The 22,969-nt window shown below is 57.0% G+C and overlaps 1 protein-coding gene across 5 annotated transcripts in view; it reads left to right on the forward strand.

The window, feature by feature from the left end:
- CASZ1 (castor zinc finger 1) overlaps window positions 1-22,969 on the forward strand; it is a 204,861-nt gene that overhangs the window by 57,629 nt on the left and 124,263 nt on the right. For all 5 annotated transcript variants that reach the window (XM_084300420.1, XM_084300419.1, XM_084300418.1 and 2 more), the window contains one exon: window positions 5,628-5,771. The gene's annotated coding sequence lies outside the window, so the exon portion shown is untranslated. The remainder of the gene's footprint in view (window positions 1-5,627; window positions 5,772-22,969) is intronic.

A 22,969-nucleotide genomic window follows, 5' to 3' on the forward strand; every position in this document is an offset into this window, starting at 1 on the left:
CGGCGTCAGGGGAGCGCCAGCCTTCAGCCCTGCTTCTGGGGGCTCGGGGCAGGTGGCAGGGGCTGGCGTGAGCGCTCAGCACACGCTTGCAGGGAGGCGTTCGGCTTCCTCGCGGGTCCCTGCGGCTTTCAGAAGCCGTCCACAGAGCGTTGGCTTCACCTGGGCGAATGCAAAGAGGTGGTGGTTTCCATGGCTGCCCGGCCTGGCCCTGGCGGCACACCCTTTTTGTGTAAGCTGGCTCCCTGGAGTCGATTGTGTTTTGGCAAACAGCTTCATAAACTCCTCCAACAATTAAACCGAAAAGGAGGAGAGAAGAAAAAAAATAAAACAAAACACAACAACAACAACAAAAAAAGCAACGAAACCCATGCATTACGGGGTGAGACGGGCAGACAGCTCGGAGCAACTCCCCAGGAGCTCGGTCCCCGTGCCCGGAGCTGCCCCGAGCCCCCGGTGCCGGCGGGAGGCAGCCCCGGCCGCTTGCTGGACGTGGTGCTGGGAGGTGCCCGCACGGCTCCAACCCACCGAGCTGCAGCGAGCTCACAAACACGAAGGAAAAGGTCATGTTATTAGCTTTTTTTTTTTTTTTTTTTTTTTTTCAAAGCTGCAAACATCTCCCTCTCTGGGAGGGGAGGCTGCACAGATGCCAGCTCTGATTAATTTAAATATTTACCAATCCCATTTTTTTAATTGTGTATGTTTGCGCTCTGTTTGTGTCCCATAAAATACCTGGTGTTTTGGGCGTACCCCGTTTGCAGGGTGCATGAGATCACACTGAAAAAATGCAGTGAAAAACATTTTCATGCCACGACACATCAAATAGGATTTTGAATTAAGATGAAGATATATTTTTTTTTTCCCCCTTTATCTCTGAAGTTTGGGTGAAAGGGTTTTTCTTTTTTTTTTTTAATTTATATCGAACTAAAGAGGAATCGCCCCACAAATTCCTCTAAGAGCTACTTCTGCCTCGTCGGGCTGGGCGATGTCCCTGGATGTGTGCAGGTGAACCCAGAGCACCGAGTGACCGTGGCGTGGGCACGGGGGCTGGTGGCTGTGCGTGCCCTGGAGCTGAGCGTGGTGCAGGAGCTGCTTGGGGCAGAGGCTCCTGGTGGCTCCTCGGCCTGGGATTTTGTGTGCTTTTGGCCATGGCGGCTCGCAGTGCTGTGGGAGGGAAGGTTTATTTGCGGGTTCAAGCAATGAAAGCGCTGCCCATGTTCACTCCACCTCCTGGTAATTGCTTTCCGTGCCCATTGGGTCAGTCCCAGCCCAGCTGGGGAGGCACGGGGCTGCTCCTTGGGAGAACGGGGTGTCCCCAAGGGAGGGTGGCATTGCTGGGACCTCGATCGTGCCACCTCCTCTCTGCTGTAAGACATCCCGGCCCAAAACTTGAGTCTTGGGCAGGGACTTTCCATTTCTGTGCCTGGAGCTGGAGGTGGGCTCCATGAGAGTCCCGTCCAGGACACTCTGATCCTGCAGCGGGCCCAGCTCCAACCTCCCGCTGTGTGCTGGGGAAGGGAAAAGGAGAGCGGAGAGGTTGGGGTGGGTGTCGGGAGGCAGAAGTTGTCCTTGGCCGGGCCATTCGCCAGGCTCTGGAATTGGACCTGTTACTTTTGAGGAATGTAGGGCAGCGCAGGAGAGATGTCATGGATGCGCACGGGGCTCTTGCCTCAGTGTCCTAGGAAAATGCCAGAGCGTGGGATGGCGAGCAGCAGTAATTACCCCACAGCTTCAGCTCCACCACTGCACTCTTTGATCACTTATTACTTTTCTATTCCTTCTGCTTCTTGCTGTAATTGTTACAAAATCTCCCTGCTTTGGGAGGGGTCCAGGACTCCAGGGCCCAATTGCATCTGCCCTGATTCAGAAAGTGGGTCATGCCGCTTGGTCTGGGAAGAAGATACTCATCTTGCTTAGCATGATATTTATTAGGAGATAGGGAAGGGAATGCAACCGCGCTGTTGCCTAGAAAATTGCTCTGGGGGGATAGCGAAGGACTTGTGAGGGCAGAGCACGGGAAGCTCTTGCGCACCCGGTGCCTGCCGAAGCCGTGCCACGATCCTGGCTCACCCGCTCCCCTGCTGGCGAGGCAGGCGGCTGGGGAAGTGAGGATGAGGAGGGGACCCGTAGCTGTCCTCGCCAGCTCTGGTGGGCTCCTCGCCTTCCTCGGAGCGAAGGCTGGTGGGAGCATGAGGTTTGGTTTGGTTTGCGCACGAGGATGTGCTGCTCCCGGAGCTCCAAGCGAAGCCCTGACCTGGCTGGGTTTGGATGAGCGAGCAGCTCTGCTCCTGCTCCCTAAAAACGCAGCGAGCCCGGGTGCTAGGTGACACAGAGCAGGTAGAAAACCTGCATCCAAAGCCTAGAGCCATCTCCTCTGGTGTCTCTCTCATTAAAGAAAGGAGAAGGGAGCCCAGTAGCAGCAGGGGGTGATCCACCCAGCCTCGCTGCAGCAGGGTCTCCCGTAGGGACGCTGCCCCAGAGCGCCCGGCTCGTGGGGGGTAGGAGAGCGCGGCCGATCCTGCCAGGCTGGCTGGGCCTGTGCTGCTGCTTGCTGCGAAATCACCCTCGGGATTATCCAAGGGAAGAACTGGCAGCTCCAGTAAGTTGGAGGGCCGGATCCCCAACTCGTTTAAATTGGCATGACTTCACTGGAGCCAACGCGACTGCGCCGATCTTGCACCAGGTGAGGATCCGGCCCAGAACCTTCTGAGAGACCAAGAGGGCACGGCAGAGGTTCGATGGAGCCCGCTTACAGGCGCGGGGGCTTCTGCCAGGGGTGGCCCCTTGGTTGTTCCCTTCCACCCTGAGCGGCTTCATGGGGCTCCGAGTTCTTGTGGCCGTGGGGAAAGCCAACACAGGGCTCGCTCAGGAAGGAGGAGATGCATGACACACAGATCGGGGGCTGTCTTCAGCCTTACCCCGTTGCCACCACGAGTTTTAATTTCTCCTAGGATGGAAGGAGAGTTTCCACTTCAGCCAAGTGTTCGTGTAGCCGATGCCTGCTCCGTTGGGCACATGCAGCCAGAAATTGCGGGTTCAATATTGCTTTCCCAGCTCCTCACCTCATTCTCGGGGTGTTATGGGGTGTGTGAGGAGGAACATCCCGGTGTGTTTGTAGGGATTGTTTGCTGCAGCAGCGGGCTCCGTGCGGGGCTGTGCAGGATTCCCTCCAGCCCCCGGCGCGCACTCACATCCGGGGTGGATCTGGACGGTGCTTTGGCAACTCCCGGTGCAGCGGCACAGGGCCGGAAGTGAAGAAGGGATAAAATATCCAGCTGAAACTGCTGTAGGATGTAATTACCTGAGCTGGAAGGGGGCCAGGACGGCAGGTATCATCTGCATCATCTGCCGGTGGTATCAGAAGCGCCCGGCGTGGCGGTGGTCAGGACGGAGCAGTGACGTGGTTGGAGCGATGGCAGCGTAACGGCGTTTGAAGTCGCTCGGTATTTGTCTCCACGGCTGTGCTGTGCACGTGGTACCCACGAAATGCTCCTGGGGAACGGCAGGCCACGGATGGATGGCCCTGTCCTGACGCTCGTTCGAGTGCTCCTACTTTTTCCATTTAAATTAAGAGAGGGGAAAAAAAAAAAAAGCTTAAGGAAAAAAATACAAAAAAAAAAAAAAAAACAAAAACACAACAAAGGAAATTGACTTCCCAAAAATTGCACTAAGCTAACATTTGAGGCCTGGCACAAATCCATCTCAGCCAGGAAACTCCGAATTAACCAGTGCGTTCCCACGCGGCCGGGAGGGCGCGCACGGGCCGGAGCTTTGCACGGCGGGGGCTTGGGGCTGGGACCACCCGACCCGTGTGGGGCACGCAGCAGAAGCTGCCCTCGTGCTCCTCCAGACCACGGCCTCTCGGTGCAGGGCAGCCGCTGCCGGCACCTGAGCAGGGCACCTTGCACCAGGACTTTCCCCGCGGGCTCTGCGTTGGTGGAGCAGGGACAGGGCGATGCAGCAGGCACCTGCGAGCTGGAGAGCTTCCACCCGGGCTGCAGGCGAGGACGAGGTTGACAATTCTTCATTCCCAGCTTGTGCGTGATGCAGCGAGGCGTAAATCACCGTGCCTGACGCCGTGGGTTCGGGTCGGGTTAGAGGGGAAGGCAGGGAAGCGCTGGCCAGGCTGGGGGGCAGCGCTGGGGCTGGGAGAGCCCCAGGGGTCACGGGGAGAGGCCGGGGCAGAAATAGCGCCCGGTGCCGCGGGTCAGAGGTGGCCGGAGCTGGCAGGGCTGCGGGAGGCTTGCAAAACACCTGCTGAGTGCTCCTCGCCTCGGCACGATGCCGGCGGTGCCGCGTGTCTGCCAGGGCTCGTTTCGCTCTCAGGTTTGGGAAGGGAAAGGGCCGGGCCCCGGGCACGCTGCGCGGGGAGCTGCGGGCACGGCGGGGCTGCCGGCCCCTTCTGCCCTGAGCCTGCACGGCTTTGGGGTGCTGCAGGCACAGGGCTTCGTGTCGGGGCCGTGATAGCATCTGAGTGCAGGCGCTGGGGGAGGTAGGGATGTGTTAAGGCTGAAAATATTTACAGGTTTTGAAGTTGAAACGCAAACAGGAAAAGCCCTTTAAAAAGTGAGTGTAGTGGATATTCAAAACAGGGATTGCCATGGAAACGCCACAATATTTGCTTAAATTGACACAAAGGTTGCTGGTTGCAGGGTTCTGACTTCTTTGGCTCCATTTTCTTTGGCCCGGCACCTATCACAAATTGATCTCAACAACCCTCTTTTGTTTTGCTTCTTTTATTTTTGTCTGATGGAAGCTTAAAAAAAAAAAACACGCGCCACCGCCACCAAAACCCTCCCGTGTTCAGCTCCCACCTCCCAGAAGAGTCCGAAGCTTCCGAGCTTCTGTCAAATGTTGGAGCTGGGACGTGGTTTAATTTTGTAAGTAAGGTAAAAGTTCTTGTTCTCTTAATCTCTGCATTTATCCATTTCCTGCGTTGGAGGAAATGGAAGGGAATTGTCTGAACTGTCCAGGGAGCACGGGGAGAAGGGTGAAACCTGTAGCAGAGGTGGAAGCGTTCGTCCAAGGAGAGCGCTAAGGGGGAATTGGGACTGGTGCGGGCCAGCTCGTGGCCCAAAATGTGTGAGGTTTAGTTCTGGTTCCCAAAGCTGCCTCGCATTTGCCAAGCGACCTCTGACAAGCGGCTTAATTACCGTGTGCCTCGCTAAACTGGAAATAAGGACTCCTCCTTTGGTGTGGTCGTGTTTGTACGTGTTCGGGGGGCTGATGGCAGAGCTCTGTGCTCCCCGTGGCTGTGACACCAAGCAGGGACGGTGTCGCGGCCCCACGTGTGCCCGGCGGGCGCGGGGGGAAGCTGCTCAGTAAGTGGCTTAGCGCTGCTGCTGCTGCTGCCCGACCTGGATTTCTGGCCGCCTGGGGAAAGTCGGAGCCTGCAGCCCACCGGGCGGGCACCTGGGGGTTGTGCCGTGACCCCTGAGCTGCCAGCAAAAGGGCAGCGGGACGCGGGGCGCGTGGGGCAGGGGGAGCGGTGCCGTGCCCTGCTGGCCGTGTGTGACCCGGGGCTGAGGTCCGTGGGAGGCTGTGGCATTCGGCGTCACCGCTCGTGATTCACCTGAGCTCTTGTGCTGCTCGGCAGGGAATGTTCACTTCCTTTCTGCACCTCTCCTCAGGGCAAAGAGACTTCACCAAGTGAAGGGAACCCATCAAAGTCGCCCCGTCTTCTGCTGAGACCGCCTCCAAAACAAAGACCCTGACCCCTCTCCCGGCTTTGTACACTGGAATGGACCTTGAAGCCTGTGACTTCTCAATGCAAGGTACGGGCTTCATTCTGTGATCAGTTTTGAAGTAGTGGGGTGGTTTTCGCTCTCCAGAGCCTCCACTCAGATCCCTGGGGCCTATAAAGCTTAGAAGAAGTACTGAAAATCAGTGTTTGGGTCATGGATGCATGACGGGGTCTTGGTTTGTCATGGGCTGGCTCACGAGCAGCCCCTGGCCTTGCTGCCCATCTCTGCCCGGACAGAGGCACCCCCCGACCCAGCAAAATGCTGGTTTGAATAACTGCCGGCCGTAGCCAGCTTCTTCCAAATGAGCTGGTGTGCAGTGTTAACAATTAGCTCAGTGGTGTGCCAGAACAGGCTGGCACGGGAGTCCCCCGGGTAAGTATTGTGTGGGATGGTTTCTGATTGACTCGTCTCGCAGCAGAAGAGGAGTTTGAGAATGTCTGTGGTCACGGTGGGAAACTCAAAAGGGTTGTGTGGGGGTGGGACTCTGTGTTTCTAAAAGCCATTTTACTTTCTTCACTGCTTGGCTCCCGTCAACTGCTCCTCTACAAAGAAAGGTAGGGCAAAACATGGCCTGGAAGAAAGCAGCTGTGGGGTAACATCGGGGATAACGCGTTTCTTTCCAGTGCTTTGAGGGTTTGGGAGGTACCCGGTGGCACTGCCACGCTGCTCCAGGTGGAAGGGGCTGAGGATCCTGGCTGTGTGTGATGTTAGGGCTGATCTAGATGATCTTTAAGGTCCCTTCCAACCCAAACCGTTCAACGTTTCTGTGATCTGCAGGGGTGGAGGTTTTATTGGGGGATACCTGCGTACTGTGATGGCACCGCTAAAGGACAGTGGTGCCTCAAAGAAGATCAGCAACCCCAAGTGCCTGTGGGGATTATTTATCACCGTGTTCCCCTGGTTTTGCTGCTGTGCCATAAATGGTACCTGGGCTATGCCGTGGTGAGTCACAAACACGGCTGAGACCTGGGCTGCGAGGAGCAGGGCGGAGGAGCTGCGTTGGCTCAGAGGGGAGAAGTCCCGGAGCGAAGATGTAGCTCTGGGGCTTCTCTGGCAGCTCTCCCCGGCCGTGTGCGACATGGGGGAATTTACTCATGTTCCAAACGTCCTACCAGAAAGAGCAACAGCCGTGATCCTCTAAGGCTCAGCAGGGCTTAGCGCTTGCCACGTGTTCAGAGCCTACAGAAGCGAGTGCTTTCAGCAAACCTGCCAGTAAATAAAGCGTGCCTCAGGAAGGGATACGGGTGAGCTGTGCCTTTCCACACCTTCCTCGTGCTGAAACTCCTCCAGGGTCTGGCATGCTTTATTTGGACAGCTTGGTTTTGAACTATTAATGTAGGGAACTCTGGCTTTTATCCCTCTGTAAGCCACTCTAGTGCCTGTGTCCCCTTTTAGAGCAGTGGCATGCGCCCTCCCCAGCCTCCAGAGGTGAGAGAGCTTCCCAAATCGGAGCTCTGCCCAAGGGGATGGGGTGCTGGACCACGGGGAGCCTTGATGGCTTTATGAAACAAGATATAATTTTCCAGGTTGGCTGCAGCAGGTGAGTTTTCCATCATACGTTGTTATGTGCCTCTCCAGAGAGGCCCCGCATCCAGGGGGAAGAACTGCTGAGGAAGTTGCTGCATGGGCTCAGGGTCTGCTGACCTTTTCGCTGCTTTCTGCTGGGATAGCTCCTGCTATTGAAAGCCCTGTGCGTCCGTCTGGCATGGGCAGCACCTCTGGGACAGGAGGTTTGGGAAGGAGACTGGCACACCAGAAATTCCTTATGTGAACCTTAAGATTTGGGTTCTTGTGGATCAGTAATCCCTTGGGATGTTTGCCTTCTCCTAGCAGCTCCTGGGCGCTCTGTCTGTGCGCACTTGGGTCCTTCAGGGGCTGGGCACAGAAGCTCATTAGACAACAGAAATATTTCCCTGAACTCCAGCTGTTTTCCGAGGTTCCCCTGCTTCTGCAGGCATCACTCCAGTGAAGGGAGATGCGTTTAGCCTTTCAGGCATGTGGCTTTGTGATCGTTCGTGCTCTGGACCAGAAATCCCTGTGCTCCAGTCTTCAGCCCCGGAGCAAGCTGTATGGCTTCTACTTTCAAAACAAGCTCAATTTACTTTGGGCTACAGAGGCTGCTTGCACGTTCTCCAGAGCCCATCCCTAGGCTGTGCTTGCTGTTTCACTTTCTGTTTATAAGCACACAGTGCTCAGTCCTACAGCTGTAGGGGTTGGAGGGCTTTTCTTCTTGAGCTGATGAAGGGTAGCCTTTTAGGCAGGAAAAAAAATGTAGACAAGTACGTGGAAAAGTGATTAGAAATACCTGCTTTATCTCTCTTTGAATTTGCAAAACGTTTCCCTGCGCTTCAACCCTACAGTAAGCCTAAATTTGGGGTTAGCTTGGGCTTGGGTGTTGGGCTGGGAGGGGGGAGCTGTGCTGGGGAGCAGGGAGCAGCCTTGCAAAATCCTTGTGGAAATTTACCCGCCTGCGTACGAAATCAGCTCGCCTGCCTTTGCCAGGAGGAGTTTAGCTGGCCCATTACAATATCCATCTCTTTATGTATTACTCGTTCTGTGAGAGAAAACTTTCCCAGGCGGTTACAAAACTCAGTCTAGACTGCAACGTGTGGCACCTGGCGGTGCCGCGCCACATGCCTGGATCTGAGCGCAGCGCCTGCCTGGGCACCCTGCTGGGGCTCCCAGCACCCACCTGCATCGTGGAGAGGGCTTTCCACTCGCAGCACGCTCGATGCAGAGAGCTCTGGCCCTGATCTTGCCCGTGCTGATGTGAACGGGGCTCTGCCCTGCCTGCTCACGGAGCCAGGCAGGTATTTTTGGGGTGCCTGTGCTCAGCCCGGCGGTGCCCGTGCAGAGCGCATCCAGCAGAGCAGAGGAGAGGGAGGATGCTAAAAGCCTGCCTGGGATAAGAGCGGGGTTGTCACATCCATCTGCTCAGGCCCTGACGAGCAGCTGATCCATATTGTTAACATATTGCCTGCCATATGGGCTAGCTCAGCTCTCCAGGAACGCTTGGGAGACCTGACCTCTAGTGTGACAAGACGTGAGCGTGAAGGACGGGTTGACAACAGCCCTTGGGTCTCGGAGTGTGAAACCGTGTCCCAGCCGCTTCCGCCGCCCTTCCCCGCGTCTCTCTTCCCTCTCTTCTCTCTCCGAGGGTTTTCTCCTCCCTCCCCTGTTTTCCGCATCCCTGGTCTGCGCTAGATCAATGACCTTCACTCCTAACCAGACTGGACAGTTCTGACTCCCTCCCCCGGGCCTTCGATCAGATGTTTGGTTGGCGGCTGTGGAAAGCTGAACGGGGGAAGTGGAAGGCGGGGAAGGAGCATCGTGCGCTCGGCAGGTCCTGTCCTCACCCTGCCCGCTCCGGGAGTGGGACAGGGGCCTGATCCTGTAGGGTCCTTAGCACGGCTTCATGGGGAGGCTGCTGCAGGCTCTAAATGGAGGGCTGGGACCAGCAGAGGCAGCTACGCAGGGTGAAAAAGCTCAGGGCAGGGCCTGATTTTGTACCCAGAGCCGTCCACACGAGGGGTAGCGGTGCAGAGAGTCCCTGCAGTGAGGGGCTCAGCCGGGCAGGATTCGGCCCCGCTGCCGGAGGAGCCCTGAGGCTCACGTGTGTGGGTACGTGCAGAGGCTTAGCCCTAAAGAAGCCCAGTGCTTAAGCGAGGGCTGGCAGCTGCCTGTCACACAGCAGAGCAGCCTGCTCCAAAACTCGGCTGGAAAAAGGATGTTTGGTGCCAGGGAGATGGGGCCGGGCCCTGGTGTGCTCAGACCTCGCCTTCGCCACCACCGTCAGTTCTTTGGGCTCCTGCAGCCGCTGCTGGTGGAGGTGGCTGTCTCTTTCTCAAGGCGTCTGCCTTCACACTTGAGCTTTCTGGAGATTAAATCCTGGCACAAGTTTTGACGCAAACAGTCAGGATTTCAGCCCTGGTTCCTCAGAAGAGGATCGGGATGTTTCTCAATTGTTCTCACCCATCGGCTCAGCCGTACCTGCGGGCACGAGGTGGCTTCTAGGCTGCCAAGAGAGGGCTGCCTTCTTTTTAAACTCCTGTCCCGTGGAAGGGAGTATCTTCAAAAAGGTGGTGATCTCACCCTGCTGCTCTTCCTAAAGGTTTTAGGCTGGTTTAGGTGCTTTTTCCTTCCCCATCCATCTGCAGTTGCGAGGAGCACTGGCAGTGTTTGTTTGTAGAGGAGCCCACTGAGGTATTGCAAAATAAAAACACGGCGATGAGTCTTGGTTTATTTACTCAAGCTTTGGTGATGTAACAAACCTGATTTTATGCTAATAATGACTCAGAAGCAGAGCTGGGAGGAGAAGCCAGATCTCCTCATTCCTTGAACCATCTGACATGTTTCTTCCTACCCTCACCAGATCCCCCAGCTCTCCCGGGTGGGATGCAGGCACCCCGGTGAAACAGCCAGCTCATAGAAAAGATGATGGGTGCTCTGCCAGGCTGTAGGGCTCCACTGAACATTTAGGAATGTGTCTGGCTGTGTGGGGGACCTCCTGTCCCCCAGCTGTCCAGCAAGAGCCAGCGGGGCGCTGACCCAGCGGGGTTCCTCAAGGAGAACGGGGCTGAAAAGCACTTGGAGCAATCAGTGAGTGGGCACCTGAGTGTTCAAGGGAAATGCATGTTCAAAATGTGGTTCTTGGAAATCTGTTGATAAAACTGGGGGAAAAAAAATGTGAGAAATGAACAAATATTGTACCGTGAACGTGATCGGCTCGCTGACGTCTTCCACTGGGGCTCGTTCCAGCGCGGGCGCTCAGCCCACGGGGCGGTGCTGCAGGTGAGGCTTATCTCCTGCTGGAGCTGCATATGGAAAGGCTGTTTTAGCATATTGCCTCTGACAAATTATGTATTAATGCTGGGGCTTTTTGTTGTTGTTGCTGCAGTTATATATTAACCATTAAGAGCCACAGGTAAGCCATCTGCTGATGTAAAGCAGCAGAGCTGCAGTTTCAGCCAGCACAGGTATCCTGGTTTTTGCCGGGGCAGTTTGCGATCTGCCTCGGTGTCTGTCTTGGGATTCTTGCTGAGTTTGGCTTAGCTGGGTGTTAATAGGATGTACAGGAGAAAAGAGGAGAGGACAAACTAAGGTGAGTTTGAAAGTAAAATGAGCAAACACTATCGCTAGCCTTGTCCTTCCAGAAGTCAAGAGCCGCTCCCCTCCTCCCCCCAATTATAAGGCTCCCTAACGCCAGGCTTTCTGTGTTTAGGATGTGCAGAGATCACGTTTCAGGTGGCTGTGCCCTGTTGGTGGGCAGGGGGAGGCACTGTACCTATACCATGGTACAAAACAAAAACCTCACGTAGCTGGTAAGATCCTGGGCTTTAAGGAAAACACCGAGCACTGCAGGGGTGCTGAGTGCCTGGGCTGCACATCCACACCGTGGCCCTGGCAGAGCTGCCTCCCACCCGTCCCAGCTGCAGGGAGGGCAGGGAGCACCCCAGGACCCCACCACATCGGGCACCCAGGCTTGTTCTTTGAGCCCAGCCGTGCTACCTGTCCTCCCCTTACCCCGTCCTCTTCTCCCTCGTTCCCCAGTGCTGCTTTTTATGGGTTCACAGAAAGGAGAGGAGATTTTTCTTTCCCTCGTTTGCTTCACTCCATCGCTCCCATCTGTCCACCCAGGCCCTCAGTCCCTCGTTTTTTTTGGAGTCCTGTGGTTTTGGGCTCTCCGGGATGCTCTTCAGGGCGAGGCTGGTGTGGGCAGGAGGTCTGGCTCACAGGCCAGCGCGCGCAGTGGGGGCAATGTGCCTCTTCAAATTAATCAGTTTTCTCCTCCAGAAATGCTAATGGGGGAAAAGCAATTAAAGCAGCCTGTTTTTTATTAAGTAATCTGTGTTAAGAGCTTGTAATGAAGTTTAGTGCCGTTGTGACTCGATATTTCAGCTTCACCGGTTTGAGTCAAAACAATCCAAAGTGGGAAGGGAGCGAGGAGGTGAGCTGCCCCCCGCTCAGCCTCGCAGGTGGAAAGCTCAGGGACCCCCATCCTCCTCCTGTCCTGCCTGGGGGCTTGAAAACATGCATCCAAGGATAGCTTCCTCTGGTTTGAAACATGTTTGCAAATTGGGGATGACTTTGGCCCCTCGGAATATCCTGGCCTCGGTTCTTGGGGTAATTACAAACACCGAGTTTTCCGCAGGGAGCGATGAGCGGAGGAGGAGGAGGGCGCAGCAGGAGGTTTGTGTCCGGCCGGGTGCCTCTGAGCAGGCTCCTGAAGCTCTTCCAACACCTGGAGAAGTTTCAGCAGCACAGGGTGAGGGGATGGCATCTGCCAGGGCCTCTGCTCCCTCCGTTGGAGCACCACGTCCCTGTGCCCAGGGCAAACCTGCTGGGTGCGAGCAGCGCTGGAGCCAGCCCCTCTCCTCTTCCTCATCTTCCTCCCATCCCAGGAGAAGGCAGGAGGGGAGGGGGGGAAAAGGGACAGTGTCTCTTTAAACAACTCCATGCCAAGCCTCTGCCGTCCTGTTTTATCTGAAGTCCAACCGCATGTTGTTCCAGGGCCGATCCGCTTTAGCTAATTAATAATCTGACAGGAGCCACCCAAGGGATTAGCTGCTGAGACGAGCTAGACCAAACCCCCAGCAAATGAGCCCCGCGCTCCCCGGGGACTCGGAGGTGACTTTGGGGGGCAGGGGGCTGCACCACGTGCGGGAGGGTGGCGAGGCCCTGAAGGGGATTTATGGCAGCTGGGAGGGCGAAGGGGGAGGCGAGGGGTTGCGATTTATGGGATGTAAACTAATAAATCAGTTAGTTGAGGAGGGGAGAGGGGGAGCGCCAAATTACAGATAAGGCCTTAAAGGAGCAGCGTGGGCTGGTGGCGCCCCTCGGGCAGGGGGTGCCAGGAGGGTCCCTGGGGTGGACCCCTCGTGGCTTCTCAGGACAGAGAAAGAGGGGACTGCAAGGCAAAGGCACGATGGTGCTGGTGGGACCGAGTGGGGAGAGGTGGAGAGCTGCAGGTTGGTGCCCACGGCTGGTGGCTCGGCTTTTGTGGCGGAGGTGGTGACACCACGGGGAGCTCGAGGCCACCACTCAGGATCCCAGGGGACAGGGCTCTGGCAGCTGCAGTGCCCCTGGCCTGGAGGGGTAGGCAGGTGTGGGAATCTTGGTGCTCCCGTGCACAAACCCACCTGGGTGGCTTCAGCCTCGCTCATGACCACGTTGCTGTGGTCCTGCTCACAGCCCTGCTGCTGCGTCCTTCACCCCCTGCTTCCCTGCCTGCTCCACGCGGTTAGCGCAGGGGCGTGCTCAGAGCAGCACGAGCTGCTCTTAGGAGAGCTCTCAAGACAGAAAGCAACACGTTGGCTTCTCCAAACTTCCTTCTTCAGTGACTCTTCAGGCAGTGGCCAGGTTTGGAGTTTCCTCCCGAGGCAGGACTTTGGTTTTGTTCCGGAGGCTGGCACGGGCCCGGGACGCACTGAGGGTGTGGGGACACACTGAGGGTGTGCGTCGGTGCTGCTGCTCCTCGCTCCAGGAGCCACGTGTCTGCTGGGCGGGGTGGTGGCCATGGGTGTCGTGTTTTCCCCTGCCTCTTGCAGTGAGCCCTTCTGCCTCTTGTTTTTCCATACTGGTCTCCTCCAGTGCCATGAAGCCTCACCTGGGCTGAGGTTGCTCCTGAGCGCGTGCCCAGGCCTCCGCTCTCTCCGGGGGCTGCTCTAATGCACAGGGTGGTGCACAGTGGGGTTTCCAAAAGCCTTCTTAGGCAGATCTGTAATCCCTGCCCCAGCTCGGTGCCAGACACAGCCACAAGCTAATGGACAGGGACCTGGGCGAGGTCTCCCTGCAGCCCTCTAGCGAGCCTCCAACCCCTCGCCAAAGGTGCAGCTCTCGGCATTGCTCTGGGGGGGACACTCCTTTCTCTCCTCCCTCCCCGCTTCCCCTGCGGCAACCCCAGGGGCGCAGGGCCCCTGCCTGTGGCCAGCAGCGAGGCTGTGGATGCGGAGCAGCCCTGGGAGCCGGGCGAGCTCCTCCTGCTGCTCCCCAGCCCGCAGCACCCCGAGGCTCGAAGCCAGCCCGGCCCCTCCAGCAGCTCCGCGGTGGGCGCTGGGGGAACGCCTCTGCTGACGGGGTCCTGGGCTCCTGTGGGAGCTGCCCTGGGGGAGCACAGCACCCAGCACATCGCTCTGCCGGTGGGGCGACTGCATTAAGCAAACCAAACTCATCTGACTTCTTCTTTTACATATCTCCATCTCCAGAGCTATCTCACAGGGTCCCCGGCGCAGGCGGGCTGGGAGCTCGGCGAGCCCGGGGGTGCTGGCCCCCACGGAGCTGTGCTGTGCTGCTGAGCCACCTGGGCTGCTGGAGTGCTCCACAGCCATCAGCAAACCTCTCCCTGCCCTCCTGCTGGTGCTTCGCATCCTCAGCCTCGCTGCTGGGGCTGAGCTGTGCGGGGAGGCTCCTCCGGAGGCTGTGCTGGCAGTCGCGCCGTCGCAGGCTCTCCTGCACACAGCCGCGGTTTGGCCTCCCTCCTGCAACGCTGCCAGTGGCCCACGCTGCCTCCTGACCAACATCATTAGCGCGGGTATTTATATTTCATTAACGACATTAAGCCAAAACGGTATTAAAAGCAACACCAATGATAAATAGCTTATTAATAAACGGGCAATCGGCTGCACCACGCGCAAATTCAAGCCCTTCCCAAACGCGTCTCCTGCCACTAAAACCAGCCGCTTAACTCCTGCCCTCCTGGAGAAAATTGAAGGGGGCTTTAGGGGAGGGGGGGATGCTTTAGGGGCCCCAGCAGGTGTCTGTCATTGATCCTGCTGTCCTGAGCCCTCTCTCCCCACGATCGCAGCCCTCTCCCTGCCGTGGGCAGTGCCCGTGGCCCAGCCTCCCTCGGCTGCAGCAGGCGCAGGCTGTCGCTGTGACCTCTGAGGACAGCCAGCCCCGTCCTTACTGTTCCCCGTGTGTTTATCCTAGGGATTAAGAATGTTAAAAATGTGGCTTTTCGTGTAAGCTTGTCAATCAGTTTATTTTTATTTTTTTGTTTTTGTTTGCCCCCAACTCATTAGGCTCTGAAATGACTTCCCATGCTCCTGCCCCACCCTAAGTACAAAGGCTCTTTTATTGCTCTTCCTGCTCCTTCTTTCAGCAGTAAATTAATTGCATCAGAAACTTGGATGACTTTGGAGTCGGAGGCCCCTCTCACACCACTTCTGGGTTTCTCGGAGGAGAGGTTCCCCTCGCCAGACGTGGTGCCTGCACTTTCCCAGCGGGGAGGACGTGGTGCAGGGCTTTGCCGTGCTCGCTGTGGCTGTGCAGCACAATTCACTGCCTCCCTTGCACCTGGACACGTGGGTCCCCTGCTCCCTGCCCTGTGGGGTCAGCAGCACGCGTATACAGCTCCCAAATACCAGGGCAGCTCTCCAGGTGGTCAGGCTCACCCGTAGTGCTGTGGCCGTGCACCGTGCTGGCTGGGCCTGCAGGTGTAACGCGGTGACCGCGTGCTCTCCCTGCCGAGGGCTGGCTCACCTTTCAGTTTGCGTCGTGCGAGGGCTTTACATGGAAGGCGAGACCTCTGTCCTAGCCTGGCCATGTCTGAATGTCACCTGGCTTGTAGCGCTGGGCTTCGTTTTCTGCACCTACGTTCCTAGCTGTAAGCACAGCGGTGGTCCTGAGGTCAGGATTTGAGGTTTCAGCTGCGATTTTCCTGCCTCCTCTTTCAGTCCTTGGTCCCTCTGTTAGGGGCTGTGCTGGGGAGGGAGCAGAGGATTGCAGAGCAGCCTGGGTTCATCTCCACGACCTGTGCATCTCGTGCTCCTACAAGGGGGAGAGCAACTGAGCTACAAAGCAGGGCGGGCAGGGCGCAGACCAGCAGCCTGGGGCTGCTGCAGGCGCTTTTGCTGTCCCCTGGGATCACCACGCCGACCTCCCCTGCCCAGCAGGAGCTGCTGAGCACCACTGCCTTGGGTAAGGGTGATAAAAGGGGGCTTCTCCCTTCATCCTTCTCCATTGTGCTCCTTTCCGTGCTTGCTGAAGGATCCCTTTCACAAAAACCACCGGTGCCAGCCAGACCTCGGGCTCTTTCTCTCCTGTGAATAACCAAACCAGGACTCGAGGTCTTGAGTCGTGCGTTTGATGGGGGAAGACTGGTGGTGGAGACTTGGGTGGGAAGCAGCAGCATGACTTCCCCGTCTGCTCAGGCACGTGCTTCGTGGGAAGCCCGTGGTGCTGCTGGGGGGACGGCTCGTGGCTGAGGGCTGTGCCCTGATCCCTGCCTTCAGTCCTGGCTGTGCCGGGGGGTGCCCGGGGCAGCCCCCCCAGGGTCGTGCTGCAGGGGTGTGGGGCTGCTCAGCACCCAGCCCCCAAAGCGTCGCGCTCAGCGCCCTTCCCTAGCAGTTTCCCAGCCCCACGAGCTGCCTGCTCCACCGCGGCTCCGCGGCGCGTCTTCCCTTGAAAGGAATTTTAATCAAACTTGACTGAGGAGTTCTGAAAAACACGAGGAAGTAATTAGAAATATGAATTTACAGCCTGCTGGAGTACCTCCCTCTCTTTCCCTCTCGCCGCGTAACGCCTGTGTTTGCCCACGTCTCCTACCGTTACCGGCCTCATTCCTCAAGCCCTCCTCCGCTCCACCACCTCGCTCCAAACCCCGCCGGTCAGATTTGTGACCCTCGCCCAGAGGAGACAAGGGGGAGCCAGCTCTGCGGGGAGGCTGCAGCCCTCGCCTTCCCCTGCGAGGCAGCGAGGAGCCAGCAGGACAGTCCCAGGAGGAAGTTGCAGGTTCCCTGAAGGAAATTGGCTGGAACAGCCTCCCTGATTGTCTGTGATTTCCCAGCTAGATAGGCCCCAGGGGAAGGGGTAGGCTGGAGCAGGGTGGAATCAGCCTGGAAACGAGGATGGGCTGGATGCTTCCTCCAGAAGGTGGTGTTTGCTGCTTCACGCTCTTCACGAGGGTCTTCTGGGGTTCTCACATGGGAAATCTTTATCCTGGGAAGGCGCCAAGCTCGGATGAGCCTGGGCTCCATACCCAGCTCCCAGGGCAGGTCACGTACCCGGTGTGGCTCATGGCTCACACCGCAGTGCTGGTGGCTCTGCCCCTGGTTCCCATTTGTGTGTCCTCCTCCTCTGGTCTCACGAGGGCACGCGGTGAGTCCTGGGGTCATCGTACAGCCGGGCGAGCTCTCAGCTCAGTGCTCAGCTCACCCCACGGCTGCGAGCCCTTCACAGAGCAAGGAGAGCCGCGCGGGTGAGGCTCCAAACCCCGTCCGGGTGCAGGAATTAAGGGGCAAGGTGTGAGCGGTGTGTGGGGGCAGCAGGGGGGCTACACCACTCCGGCACTGCTCCTCCTCTCGTCTTTACCTTGCTTTCTTCTTAGAGCAGCAGCAGAAACAGCTGGGAGATGGTGGGAGCTGGGGACGTGGCTCTGCTCAGACAGTTGCCATCCTGCACGGGGATTAGGAAGGGCTCTGAATCCGCGGGCGGAATTTAGCAGAAATGGGCAAATCAGTGGCTTTGTCTGCGTGACCCTTCAGCGGATTAACGACCAAGCTTCTAACCTGTAGCTTTCTTTTCCTTTTTTTGAGGGTTAGGCCCTGGGGGTGATATCTTTTCCTCGGCCCAGAAGGGGCCAGCCACCACGGTGCCCATGTCTCTGCCCGACGCGGGCTTGGGCTGAGAGCCCCCGGGGTGCCTGGCTCCGATCCTCATTTCCCTGGCAGGGATCTCTTCCTGACAGCAAAAAGAAACCGATCCCAAACGCCGTCCCCAAATCTGCTATCAAAGAGGCTGCTACTGCGGCCTTACCCCGGGCTGTTTGGTAAGAAGGAGAGAAGGGGGAGTATCATAAGTACTCCCTCGGGATCCCCTCTTACACTCTCATTTTCCTGTAACCACTTTGTTTTTTTGGCTAATTAAAGACTCTGAGCAGTTTTCAGCCTGTGGGGTTTCTTTTATTTGGTTCCTTAGCAATTAACTTTTTTTTTTTACCGAGCAAAGTTTTGACAGAGCTGGGTAGGAGCTGGGGCCCACGTCTTGGATTAAACTTCCAGGTCTGTTCTCCGCAGCCTTGTGAATCCAATCCCTTTCCTGTCCCTTCAGTGGCCTGGTGCTGCTTTCTCTTTCTCCACGGATAGATCTCGGTCCCACCCGCTGCCTTTGTGCTTGCTTCTCTGCCTTCACGTCCCCAAGCAATTTTGGAGACCAAGGAGCCTTTTTGCCCCATCCCCTGTGGGCAGCGAGCCCCGTTTGCCCCGAGGTGGCTTCCCTCTGTGCAGCAGTTTTCCCAGGACCATCCCATGGGGGAGGAAGAGCCCGACCTGCAGGAGGATCCTTGCCGTGCCCGGGGGTCTCAGGGTGCTCACAGGCTTTGTGCCTTTGTGCCCTTGGGACCCCTGTGCTCCCCCAAGCCCCCCTAGGACATGCAGCCGGTAACCAGCATCGGGTGCGTTTCTTATTCCGAGGGCTGGGGCTTTTTGTTGTTATTTCCCTGCGAGCTGTTCCCTTTGCTGCCACGCAGCGTGGGCGGCTGCCCCTCTCCACAAGGCGCGTGGGCACCGCAGCACCGCCCCGTCCCGGGGCTGCTTTGCACCCCCTCGCCCCCAGCCCTGCTCCCTGCGGGGAGCGTGCCCACACCAGCACGGTGCGGGGCGGGCGTGCACACCTGCAGCACGGGTACACACACACAGGCACCAGTAGTGGTGCTGGCACCGCTGTGCCCGCTGCCCTCAGCCCCTGGTTTTGTCCGTCCAGCCGTCCGTCCTTCCGTCCATCAGGTCCTCCACATGGTCCGCACGAGGCACGGCCGGCAGCGTGCAGGAATCTGTACAAAACTTTTTTAAAATGTTTTTTTGCTGGTTGCTGCTTAAAAAAAAAAAAAAGCAACACCACAAAACGCAGCCCCCCCCCAGCCCACCCTGCGTGCGCTACACCAAACTTTGTCATCTGCAGGAGGTGCCCAGCCCCGTCCCCAAGCGCTGGAGGTCTGAGACAGTTGGAGTGCAGGAGGGAGAACAACCGTGGTTTCCAAGGACTGATTAGATGGCATGCCAAGTGTATTAAATTTTGCAGACATTTTAACAGCAATATGCTAGATAGTTGGGTGTCCCCTGAGGCTGCTGGATTTTTTATATCCTTCACAGAAGGTCAAAGCCCTCTCCTGCCTGCCCCCTCCCTCTCTCTCTGCTGTCTCTCGCTCTCCCTTTCTCTCCCGTTCCGTGTCCCTTTCTCTCTCTGCCACCATCCCTCTTTCCCTTTCTCTCTCTCCTTTTTTTTCCGCACTTTCTCCTTCTCTTCTGCTCTGTGCATGTGAAATAAAAGATCAGGCATTTGCGAGTTCCCTGGTGAGTGGAAACTCATGCGCTCCCTGTGGTCTCCCGGCACAGAGATGTGTGTGCTGGGGCTTTCCCCTCTCTTTTCTGCACTTTGTTTTGGGGAAAATATGTTTTCCTCCCTTCACTCCCCAAACATCAGTGTTCTCTCCCCCCTCTCCTTTTTTATTTTTTTATTTTTTTATTATTTTTATAGAAAAAAAGGCAGGAAAAGAATCCATCTGGCATATGAATAATTGAAATGGCTCAACTCTGTTCCTGTTGCTGTTGTTTGCTCTCAGTTCCTCCTCCCCCGCCCCAGCCCCAGCATCCCCCCCGGGGCTGGGAGTCGAGGTGAGGCCGGATGGATCCCCGCGGGAGGAGCAGGGGGCAGCAGGAGCTGGTGGCTGCCCCGGCCCTGGGGAGGGCGGGTGGCCACGCTGTGAGCCGGGGGTGCTCGTGCCGGTGCCCGTGTGGGTGCCACCCCCCCTGCCCACCCCAGGACCCGTTCCCCACGCCACCCATGGCACTGCCGGCCCCATGGGGCTGCCTGGGGGCAGAACGGGCCCCTCCTGAGCATGTGAGGCTGTGCCCTCAGCATCTTCCTCTCTGCCTGCTCCCTCCTCTGCCTCGCGTGTCTCCTGGCCGCTCTGGTCCCCACCGTGCCACAGCTCTGCAGGACGGGGCCTTCTTCACTGGGATCTTCTGCAGCTCCCTGCTGCTGTGCAGGGCCAGTGCCATCAGCATGGGGCATCCCGTGTCCGTCTGTCTGTCCCAGCTGTAGGGCCGGGCTGTGTATGGGGTGCCAGCAGGGTGAGACACCTTGCACCTCACTCCCCGTAGGGTGGGCGCTCTGAGTGATGCTATGGGGCAAAACTTTCAGCAGCCTAAAAGAGCACACTCCTTCCTTCCTTTGCTTTCCTTCCTCCCTTCTTCCCTCCCTTCTTTCTTCCCATCCTTCCTTTCTCCCTCCCATCCTTCCACCCCCCACGGAGCACTCGGGTTCCCCATGTGGCCCCCCGGTGCCAGCCCCGCCGCCCGCCCGGCACCCAGCACCCAGCGCAGCGCCTGCTGCCTCTTCCAAACCATTCCGAGTGAAAGCAGAGAACTTCAGCACATTCATTCTGGATGAAGACGGGTCTCCAGATGACAGCCTGATCCATCTCCTTCCCCACAAGGCAGCTTCCATCCTGCTCCCTACCTCCCCCTGCCCGCGCTCTCCTTCCCCTCTGTCCGTCCGTCCGTCTGGCATCTCCCCCAGCCCGACGCGGGGGCCGGACCTTCAGACACCCCCCTGGAGCTGGAGGTGGCAGGCTGCCTCCGACGGGTTGTGTGTTTTGCAGAACGTCTTTGCTGTGTGCATTTGCGATGATACTTGGCAGGCGTCGGTGCGCGTGGTGTGTTTTTGGGGGATGTTTGTGTATTGTTGGGGAGGAGTTTATATTTAGGCTCTGTTTTTTGTGGTTTGGGCAGGTAATGTGTGTGCGGGTGAGCTGTGTGTGTTTATCGAGCTGTGTGTGTGTGTGTTTTCGGGCTGTCTGGGTGTTTGTTGTGTGGGCACATGCCTGCAGAGCGTGTGGATGGAGACGTGGGGATGTTTTCTCTTGTGTGGGGCCGCTGTAGGAGTTTGGGCTCGACTCCTGAGGGGTTTGTGTGCGCTCCGGGATACACACCCCACGTGTTACCTACCGCTCTCGTAGGCAGCGTTTGTGATGTTTACTAATTTGATTAATTCTGGTGTTTGGAGGGATGGGTTTTGGTGAGTCTGGAGCGTGCTTGGAAGGAGTTTTTGTGAGTGTGCGCTCACGGAGGGCAGGAAAGGAGGCGAGGAGGGAAACCTGCTGCAAAATGCAGAGTTGGGAGCGCCTCGTCGATACCGTCACTGGTGGGCTTTGGAGGGCAGGAGAAATCATGCGAGCAGGCAGATAGTTCCTCCTTCCTTTTTCTTTCCCTTTATTTTTATTTTTTTGAATCTTTTATAGATCTAGGAAAAAGCAGAAGTATTTCGTATGGAATTCAAATCAGGGTCATTTAAATATATGTAGATACACAGGTCTTTTTGTATAAAGACTCCTACACATGATAAAAAAGTTGCATGTAAAATCTTTGGTAACCCAGCACTTGGTACAAATAATGAGATATTTATATCTAATAAAACTGGTTTGATGGGGAAATCATTCTCTTCTCTGCGCATTTCCATTTGAAGACAAGTTTCGGTGCTGGGGTTTGTTTTTTTTCTGACAATAAAACCAAGGGTTTGGCACCAACAAAACATAACTCCCCGTAAATATCTAAATATCTGCTCTCTGCCATAAACACTCGGAGATCTGCCCCGTCACGTCCGAGGAGCCTGCGTACGCGCTCGGGGCTTTTCATGTTGCTCGCAGCGCGCTTTGCGGAGAGCTGAGACCCGCAGCGCGCCGCGGGCAGGCAGGGCGACTGCTGGCACCAGCACAGAGCCACCCGCCCCATGGCCCCGAGGGGCTCCTGCACACCCCGGGACCCCGTCACCGAGGGCATCCCGAGCCCCTGGTGTGCCTCAGGGGGGCACAGGGCTGGGGACGCACCGGTACCGGCGCCCCGCGGCGGGGATCTGTCGGCGCAGCGCCTGGAGGTGGCAGGTCCCTGGTGGCTCCTTGCTGCCCAGGACAGATGAGGACACCCGTTGTGGTGGGGCTGCCACCAGGTCATGCTGCTGAAGGGGACGCCTTTGGGATCTGGCAGCCCCGTTGGCAGGGCAGTGCCCGGTCGGTTTGATTTTTTCCCCCGTTCTCAGCCAGGAAGAAGTGTGTCACGCAGCCAGTTGCTGGTCCTGGTTATTGACCGCCATTAACACAGCTTTCACTTGGAAATGCTGCGCTGCGGGCGGCTGCAAGGGCATCCAGCAAGGAGCTGAAGGGTACGGGATGGGATTCACATCCCTGCCCCAGCTGTGGATATCCCGGGGTAGCCGAACCGCTGTCCTGGGGCTCCTTTGGTCTCCACGTGCCTGTCCCGGTGCCTTGTGCAGGAGGAATTGGCAGGGAGAAACCCTGGGGCTGGTGGCCCTCGTTGTGTTTTACATCCTGTTGGGTTAAACAAAGGCAGGAGCTCAGATTCTGTGCCGTTCTGAGCCTCGAACTGACATTAAATGGCAGCCGAAAGCAAAACGTTGGCGCGTGCGGCAAGTTTTCACTTAGCAAGCATCCAAGTGAAGTGCTCCAAGAAAGCCAGGCTTGCTTTTTTCTGGGTGGATTCGTGCAAAGTTGGACCGCTGCTCCATGGAGGCTGCTCATCCCAACAAGTTTTGGTAAAAACACGGTTCTGTTTGAGTGGGAAGCTTTGTGTTCAGTCTATTCTACAGAGGGTGACTCACAGTTTGTATTCTGTTAGACTTTGACAGCGTTACCAACATAACGTAACGTTGCATCTGTTGATTTGGGGAGGTTTGTGTTCATTTAACTAAGCTGAGCATTTTTGCCAAGGCTGGAAAGCCAAAGGCAGAGACCGGAGATGCTGCAGGGAGGCTCGGAGGCCCCACGGTGCCGGAGCCCCAAACTTTCAGTGCAGCTCCCCCAGGCCCCGGCAGGATTTGTCCCCTCCATGTCCTCGTGGTGATGCCCACATCACTCCCCAGTGCTGTATCCCCACCACCACTCAGAAAAGTGCCACCAGCCTGTGACAAAATCCTTCTGGATGTGACGGGCGTCGCTCCACGCCGGGGTTATCCTGCTGGAGGTGTGGGGGAGATGGGGAGCACGACCAGGGCCCTTCCATCAGCTTTAATAGCGCCTTAAAAAAAAATAAAAACAGCAGAAATTAATTCACAGTCCTCCCCGAAGAGGAACAAGATCTTAGTAATTGGCACCTGGAAATGTCACTCAGATTTCCCCTCCTTGTCTCCAGCACTTTGATGGCGTGTTTGCTGCTGGATGTGACTTTAACAAAAAAGTTAAAAAAAAAAATTAAAAAATAAATAAAATAAATTTAAAA

The sequence above is a fragment of the Netta rufina genome (genome assembly GCF_964035555.1).
Source record: "Netta rufina genome assembly, chromosome: 22".
Classification (NCBI taxonomy): Eukaryota; Metazoa; Chordata; class Aves; order Anseriformes; family Anatidae; genus Netta; species Netta rufina.